Source organism: Rattus norvegicus, chromosome 17 (genome assembly GCF_021556685.1).
Source record: "Rattus norvegicus strain SHRSP/BbbUtx chromosome 17, alternate assembly SHRSP_T2T, whole genome shotgun sequence".
Classification (NCBI taxonomy): Eukaryota; Metazoa; Chordata; class Mammalia; order Rodentia; family Muridae; genus Rattus; species Rattus norvegicus.
Genome location: NC_141550.1, coordinates 50,033,960 through 50,043,403, shown reverse-complemented (window position 1 = coordinate 50,043,403; position 9,444 = coordinate 50,033,960).

Sequence of the window (9,444 nt, the reverse complement as noted above, 5' to 3'; positions counted from 1 at the left end):
CCTCTTCTATACCTATTATTCTTAGGTGTAGTCTTCTCGTTGTGTCCTGGATTTTCTGGATGTTTTGTGTTAGGAGCTTTTTGCATTTTGCATTTTCTTTGACTGTTGTGTCAATGTTTTCTATGGTATCTTCTGCCCCTGAGATTCTCTCTTCTATTTCTTATATTCTGTTGGTCATGCTTGTGTCTATGACTCTTGATTTATTTCCTCTGTTTTCTATCTCCAGTGTTTTCTCCCTTTGTGATTTCTTTATTGTTTCTATTTCCATTTTTGGATTCTAGATGGTTTTGTTCAATTTCTTCACCTGTTTTGTTGTGTTTTCATGTAATTCTTTAACGAATTTTCGTGTTTCCTCTTTTAGGGTTTTTACCTGTTTACCTGTGCTCTCCTGTATTTCTTTATTTATGTTCTTCTTAAATTCCTGTAACATCATCATGATATGTGATTTTAAATCAGAATATTGCCTTTCTGGTATGTTCGTGTATCCAGGGCTTGCTGTGGTGGGAGAACTTGGTTCTGATGATACTAAGTGGCCTTGGTTTCTGTTGTTCATGTTCTTGTGCTTGGCTCTCATCATACAGTTATCTCTGGTGTTAGCTTGTCTGGCTGTCTTTGACTGTGACTTGTCCCTCCTGTAAGCCTGTGTTTCAGCACTCCTGGGAGACCAGTTCTATCCTGCCAGATTTGGGTATGGAGAGGTGTGGCACAGGTTCAGCTCCAGGCACAGATGGAAAGGATCCTTTCCCAGGCTGCTCCTCTCTTCCTGTGTTCTGAGGACTCCAGGTCGATCCATACAATCTGAAGTGGTGGTCTTACCTGTGCTCTCAGTATGTCATCACTCCTGGGAGATGAGCTCTCTCCTGGTGTGATTTGGGTATCAGTGGGTTAAAATTGTAGAGTACACAGTGACCTAAGATTAGATGCAATAATTTGCAGATAACAAGTTTAAATTTTATTCATCAGCTAGCTTCCTCAAAACATTAATCAGCAAATGAGCAATAGGGACTGAAAACAGAGTTGGATAGGAATCAGATCTTCCTGCAGTTACCATGGCTTTGATACACTTCCAGAACACAGTTTAGGAACATGTAGCAATATATGCTGCACACCAATGTTCTGGCCCAACAGTCTCATTTGTAGGAATTTATTTGTAATTGTCATAATTTGGGACACTAAAAATTGAACTCAGGGCTTCCTAAATGGTAGACAAGTTTGAAGTAAGGAAAAGTTTTTGAAGTATATGCAAGGGTGTCTATTGAGTTATTACTTACAATATCAGAAAAAATCTACATATCCAAAACAACTTCTGAGATGATACCAGTGAAGTTGGTATTATTAGATAAAGCACTGTGAAGTAGTTAAGTGTGATGATACATGTTTATATCTGTTCACCTTGGAATGCTTTTGTTACCAATCCAAACAGAATGAAAAACAAGTAAGAAGCAGTATATTTAGAATGGTGCTACCTTTATATTAATCCATGTATGTCACCGGTGCTAGCTACCCCTCTATCGCTATGGCAAAGGATCTGAAACCCACAAGTCTAAACGTTTTATTTTGGCTCACAGTTTCAGCTCAGGTCAGTTGATGCTCATCTCTCAGCAGCCAGGAAGCAAAGAGACAGCCAAGAAGTGGACTGAGTCTCCATATCTGCTTGAAAGAAAAATGAGCCCCCAATCATCTGACATCCTTCTACTTATCACCAACTTCCAAAAGATTCTATCACCTTTCAACAGTGCCGACAGCTTCAGAGCAAGACCTCAATGCCAGGGCTCTTGGTATCACCCCAGATACAAATGCCAGTGTCTTCTGATTCACATGTTCCTTGTCATCACACTTGGAGTTCCTAAAATAAATGTTATTAAACTTAGGCTCACCAGTTAAAAGTGCCCACTTCTTCATTTTCCTTCCTATGGAGAACTCAGTAAAGTAACAGAAGCCAATTTTCATCCAAGCACAATCCGTGCTCCAGAGTGACACCCAGCAAGTAGGTAGCTAACTGGCATTAAATTAATGCATGTTCAGCCTTACTTAGGCCTACAATGTACAGTAATTTGGCAATTCTGATTCAGTTCTGTGACTGCAAAGACATTCTGAAAAAAACCAAGTGGCAGTCTTTGAATTTGAGTCCACAATAGTCCCCTAGGATAAGTTGTAATATTTTATCATTATTATCTCTTTAAAAACTAAAATATGTCACACCATTTCCTCTCTTCCTTTAACTTTCTCTAACTCCTCCCATACCCCATTCTCTCGCAAACTCCTCAGCTCCTCTTCTTAGTTATTGTTATAGACATCCATAAATTTATAAACACAGTTTCCTCTGTATTTATACTCTGTTCAGTATACATGTACATGATTTCAGGGTTGGCTATCTGATATTGAATAATCGGTTAGGAGGATCCTTCATGAAGAGAGACTACTTCTCCCACTCTCAGCATCCCTCACTTGCCTGTAATTCCTTGTCTAGATGTAGAGCCCCATTAGTTTTCTCTCTTTCACATTAGCATCTACTCATGTTCAGGTCTTATTTAGGTAGCCATACTGTTGGATATCACGAGTGAAGCTTCCCTGTCATTTCTAGGAGACACAGTCTCATAGCAGATTTCTTGGTCCCCTGACTCTAATAGTCTTTCATTCCATATTCTATGAAGTACCTTGAGCCTTAGGTACAGGAGTTGATCACCTGGGTTTCTACTGTAGTGGAATGACCACCAGCTCCAGGTGAGGGTATCTGCTTCTGACCTTGATCAGTGACTTAATGGGTGTGTGACTTCAGTAAGTCGCATCACCCTTGGATGGTTTGCTTTGTAAGATGGGGGGGGGGTTCTACTAAAACTTTTTTTTAGTTAGTGTGAAATTAAATACAGAAAGATCCTGTTCTTTACTTAATTTTTGCCTCTCCAGGTGTGGAAAGGAATGTCAGTATCTAATGTAGAATATTTTCATATTATTTAAAAAGTAACATATTCATAACCACCTGCCTAAATGCTAAAAAATTTTATTTATAATTAATCCCCTTGGAATAAACCAGAGACCGCCCTTCCCAATTATTATAAAACTTTTCTCTTTTCATAATCTCATAAGCAAATTAGGGAGGACCCCACTTCAACTATGAGTGCTTAAGATAGCAAAATCCCTGCCTTCCTCTAACTTAACTTGGTCTTCTATTCAAGTTCATGGTGTGCTTTTCTGAAACATCTTTTGGCTCATCTAAAACATTTTGCTCATAGATAGAAAGTGTTATTTAGAACTTCTGCCTTCAGGCTAAAAAGTTGGAAATTTTACTAACCTTTTACTTTCCTTGTTCATGCCTTAAATACTAGAGTCCTTGGGGGAACAAATGCACCTGCTTGTAAGCAGGAATCTACCGACCTGTTCAAAAGAGCTGTTTTATTAGCAGATAGCATAATGCTATTTCCTCAAATTTTATCCAAATATCTAGTAAAACATGTTCTTCACCTTATACAACATTTACCAATCACTCAGACATTTAGATTAAAGTAGAATATTAGCTGTAAAACTGTTGCCCTATTTTTTAATTTAATTTTTTATTTAAGTTTTGCTTCTCATTTCCCTTTGAAAATTAAGAAGTAATAAGGAAGACAGTGCCCACACCTGAAGGGAACCAGTCAACAGTTCTCTGCACCCAAATCACGTGGGAGGGAGAGCTAAAAATCAGAGTGGCAGACACCCCTGGAAAGCCAGAAGAGACTACACTCTGCCCACATTTCTGACTCCAGAGGAAAATACCTAATGCCATCTGGGACCCTGGTGCACGGGGGGTGGGGGGTCCCAAGAAAAGACAGCGCAGACTTTCCTGGTTGCCGCCCTCACTGAGAGCTCAAAAGCAGCCCCCTACAAGCAACTTGAGCCGCGGGACCACTGGTAAGACCAACTTTTCTGCTCGAAGCAACCTGCCTGGTGAACTCAGGAACTGCTGAAGACCAGTAGAAAGGAAAGACTACACGCCTGAGAGCAGAACACTCTGTTCCCATAACTGGCTGAAAGAAAACAGGAAAACAGGTCTACGGCACTCCTGACACACAGGTCTATAAGACCGTCTAGACACTGTCAGAAATAGCAGAACAAGGTAACACCAGAGACAACCTGATGTCAAGAGGCAAGCACAGGAACCCAAGCAACAGAAACCAAGACTACATGGCATCATCGGAGCCCAATTCTCCCACCAAAGCAAACACTGAATATCCAAACACACCAGAAAAGCAAGATCTAGATTTAAAATCACATTTGATCATGATGCTGGAGGACTTCAAAAAAGACATGAAGAACTCCATTGGAGAAATGCAGGAAAACATAAATAAACAAGTAGAAGCATATAGAGAAGAATGACAAAAATCCTGGAAAGAATTCCAGGAAAACACAATCAAACAGTTGAAGGAATTAAAAATGGAAATAGAAGCAATAAAGAAAGAAAACAGGAAAACAACCCTGGATATAGAAAACCAAAGGAAGAGACAAGGAGCCAACAGAATAGATACAAGCATCACCAACAGAATACAAGGTCTCCCAACCAAAAAGAGCCCAGGTCTAGATGGGTTCAGTGCAGAATTCTATCAGACCTTCATAGAAGACCTCATACCAATACTATCCAAACTATTCCACAAAATTGAAACAGAGTGCTACTGAATTCCTTCTATGAAGCCACAATTACTTATACTTAGACCACACAAAGACCCAACAAAGAAAGAGAACTTCAGACCAATTTCCCTTATGAATATCGACACAAAAATACTCAATGAAATTCTGGCAAACCAAATCCAAGAGCACATCAAAACAATCATCCACCGGGATCAAGTAGGCTTCATCCCAGGCATGCAGGGATGGTTTAATATAGGGAAAACCATCAACGTAATCCATTACATAAAGAAACTGAAAGAACAAAACCACATGATCATTTCATTAGATGCTGAGAAAGCATTTGACAAAATTCAACACCCCTTCATGATAAAAGTCCTAGAAAGAACAGAAATTCAAGGCCCATACCTAAACATAGTAAAAGTCATATACAGCAAAACAGTAGCTAACATTAAACTAAATGGAGAGAAACTTGAAGCAATCCCACTAAAATCAGGGACTATACATGGCTGCCCACTCTCTCCCTACTTATTCAATATAGTTCTTGAAGTTCTACCCAGAGCAATCAGACAACAAAAGGAGATCAAGGGGATACAGATTGGAAAAGGAGAAGTCAAAATATAACTATTTGCAGATGATATGATAGTATATTTAAGCGATCCCAAAAATTCCACCAGAGAACTACTAAACCTCATAAACACCTTCAGGAAAGTGGCTCGGTATAAAATTAACTCAATGAAATCAGTAGCCTTCTTCTACACAAAAGAGAAACAAGCCGAGAAAGAAATTAGGGAAATGACACCCTTCATAATAGACCCAAATAATATAAAGTGCCTCGGTGTGACTTTAACCAAGCAAGGAAAAGATCTGTACAATAAGAACTTCAAGACTCTGAAGAAAGAAATTGAAGAGGACCTCAGAAGATGGAAAGATCTCCCATGCTCATGGATTGGCAGGATTAATATAGTAAAAATGGCCATTTTACCAAAAGCGATCTACAGATTCAATGCAATCCCCATCAAAATACCAATCCATTTCTTCAAAGAGTTAGACAGAACAATTTGCAAATTCATCTGGAATAACAAAAAAACCAGGATAGCTAAAACTATCCTCAACAATAAAAGGACTTCAGGTGGAATCACTATCCCTGAAGTCAAGCAGTATTATAGAGCAACAGTGATAAAAACTGCATGGTATTGGTACAGAGACAGACAGATAGACCAATGGAACAGAATTGAAGACCCAGAAATGAACCCACACACCTATGGGCACTTGATTTTTGACAAAGGAGCCAAAACCATCAAATGGAAAAAAGATAGCATTTTCAGCAAATGGTGCTGGTTCAACTGGAGGTCAACATGTAGAAGAATGCAGATGGATCCATGCTTATCACCCTGTACAAAGCTTAAGTCCAAGTGGATCAAGGACCTCCACATCAAACCAGATACACTCAAACTAATAGAAGAAAAGTGGGGAAGCATCTCGAACACATAGGCACTGGAGAAAATTTCCTGAACAAAACACCATCGACTTATGCACTAACATCAAGAATCAATAAATGAAATCTCATAAAACTGCAAAGCTTCTGTAAGGCAAAAGACATTGTTGTTAGGACAAAACAGCAACCAACAGCTTTGGAAAAGATCTTTACCAATCCTACAACAGATAGAGGGCTTATATCCAAAATATACAAAGAACTCAAGAAGTTAGACCGCAGGGAGACAAATAACCCTATTAACAGATGGGGTTCAGAGCTAAACAAAGGATTCACAGCTGAGGAATGCCAAATGACTGAGAAACACGTAAAGAAATGTTCAACATCTTTAGTGATAAGGGAAGTGCAAATCAAAACAACCGTGAGATTTCACCTCACACCAGTGAGAATGGCTAAGATCAAAAGCTCAGGTGGCAGCAGATGCTGGTGAGGATGTGGAGAAACACTCCTCTATTGTTGGTGGGTTGCAGACTGGTACAACCGTTCTGGAAATCAGTGTGGAGGTTCCTCAGAAAATTGGATATTGAACTACCTGAGGACCCAGCTATACCTCTCTTGAGCATATACCCAAAAGATGCCCCAACATATAACAAAGACACGTGCTCCACTATGTTCATAGCAGCCTTATTTATTATAGGCATTAGCTGGAAAGAACCCAGATGCCCTTCAAAGAGGAATGGATACAGAAAATGTGTTACCTCTACACAATGGAATATTACTCAGCTATCAAAAACAATGACTTTATGAAATTCGTAGGCAAATGGTCGGAACTGGAAAATATCATCCTGAGTGAGGTAACCCAATCACAGAAAAACACACATGGTACGCACTCATTGAGAAGTGGATATTAGCCCAAATGCTTGAATTACCATAGATGCACAGAACACATGAAACTCAAGAAGGATGACCAAAATGCGAATGCTTCACTCTTTCTTTAAAAGGGGAACAAGAATACCCTTGGCAGGGAATAGGGAGGCAAAGTTTAGAACAGAGGCTGAAGGAACACCCATTCAGAGCCTGCCCCACATGTGGCCCATACATATACAGCCACCAAACTAGATAAGATGGATGAAGCAAAGAAGTGCAGGCCGACAGGAACCGGATGTAGATCTCTCCTGAGAGACACAGTCAGAGTACAGCAAATACATAGGTTAATGCCAGCAGCAGTCCACTGAACTGAGAACGGGACCCCCGTTGAAGGAATCAGAGAAAGGACTGGAAGAGCTTGAAGGGGCTCGAGACCCCATATGAACAACAATACCAACCAACCAGAGCTTCCAGGGACTAAGCCACTACCTAAAGACTATACATGGACTGACCCCGGACTCTGACCTCATAGGTAGCAATGAATAGCCTAGTAAGAGCACCAGTGGAAGGGGAAGCCCTTTGTCCTGCCAAGACTGAACCCCCAGTGAATGTGATTGTTGGGGGGAGGGTGGTAATGGGGGGAGGATGGGGAGGGGAAGCCCATAAAGAAGGGGAGGGGGAGGGGCTAGGGGGATGTTGGCCCAGAGACTGGGAAGGGGAATAACATTTGAAATGTTAATAAGAAATACTCAAGTTAATAAAGATAAAAAATTTAAATGAAAATTAATAAATAAACATTTTAAAACTAAAAAAACAAATAAAAACAAAAGAACAAAAAAAAGAAATAGTAAGGTCATATTTGGGGGGCAAAATGCATGGGTTTTTGACAAACAATTGTAAAAATTGAGACATTGATATTCAAATATAATTGATATCTTGCTTTTCAGAGTTTTGGAATTCATGTTTTAAATTCCAAAGGCAAAATTTTAAAAAATATTAACTATCTGCATTTATGGAATTACAGATAAGCTAAATTTTTTTAGTGTTTTTGAGAGGCCTATCTGACAGCTGAGACCCTGTGGGGTGATCTCAGAGGAGAAGGTACAACATGTGGCTGAGATTGCTGGAGGCACGGTGAATGAGAATCAGGTGGATGAGCAAAATGGCTCAGGCATTTGATTTCAGTGCTGTGTGCCTGTGAGGAGAGGGAGAGAGCGTGGTTACAGGGAGCCCAGAGTGGCCTTTGGAGTGAAGGAGCACTGCCCAGATGGAAAGAACTTTAAACAAAGTTGAAGTTGTCATATTTTCTGAGACACTGTCTTGTCATGTTGTTCAAGCTTTTCCCAAACTCCTGGGCTCAAGTAATCACCTGTTATAGCCTGCTAAGGAGCTGGAATGTTATAGGTGCACCACCACACCTGAGATAAAATGCAAAACTTTTTATATCGTCATGTGAATGCATGCTAGAGAAACATGATAGTGAAGGTCCCATGTAACATTCAGTTTTCTCCCACAGTAAACTATGGTATCAGAGTCAGGATGATGGTGTCATAATATTGAAATGTCACCACCAGGATTCTGCTAGTTCAATCACAAGGGGTGACATCACTGTCACCTACCCTTGGAGACCACCAGCCACTCTCCATGTCTACAGTTTTTTTTCCCTCAGTAACGTTATTTACTAAAACCATGTAGTATATATAGGGTTAGAATGTTTGAAGTAAAATGTTTTCTATTCAACATAATCCCTTGGAAATTCATTGACTTTCTATACAGTTTGTTACTTTTTTGTTGTATAGTATCCATGGAAATTCATAGATGTACTCATTGAAAGTTTCCATTTTGGAAGCATTTTGTCAGTCAACAATCATCATCATAGTCCAATGATAGGGTAATTTCTCAAGAAGGAAGAAAATGTATGTTCGCACAAGCGACATCAATGCTTTTAGCACTTTAATTGGCAATGCCTAAAACTTGGAAGCTACCCAAATGTCCAATCACAGATAACTATATAATTCCATGAATAAATGATGGTGCATCTATATATTATAATTCTATTCAGCAGTAACAAACAACAAACGAATTTCAAAACTCCAGAGCAAAGAAAACAAGGCATGAAAAGTGCTCTGTGATTCCATACAGTATAAGTGGAGTTTCTAGAGAAGGCCAAGTCTATCTAGGGTGTCAAGGAGCACATCAGTAACTACACAGGGTTGAGCGAGTGGAAAAGGTGGATTTACATGACTGTGTATACGCGATAGAAGATTTTAATCTCTGATACAGTGATACAGTAGAATATATTAAAACCTAAATAGGGAAAGAGTCTGTGACTTACAATAGAAAGGTCTTACTTTCACAGAAAATAGGAAAGTAGCAGAAAATAAATTTGTTTATTAAGATAAAAAAGAACTAGAGTAGAAGTAGTAAAGGTTCAAGGAAGCAAGGCATGGAGTATAATGCATCCCAAAGGTGAAAATAAAGGAGGCTTGGAAGAAAGTAATGAACACTGCATTTCATAAAGTTGACTGAGGCAAAGACAGCAC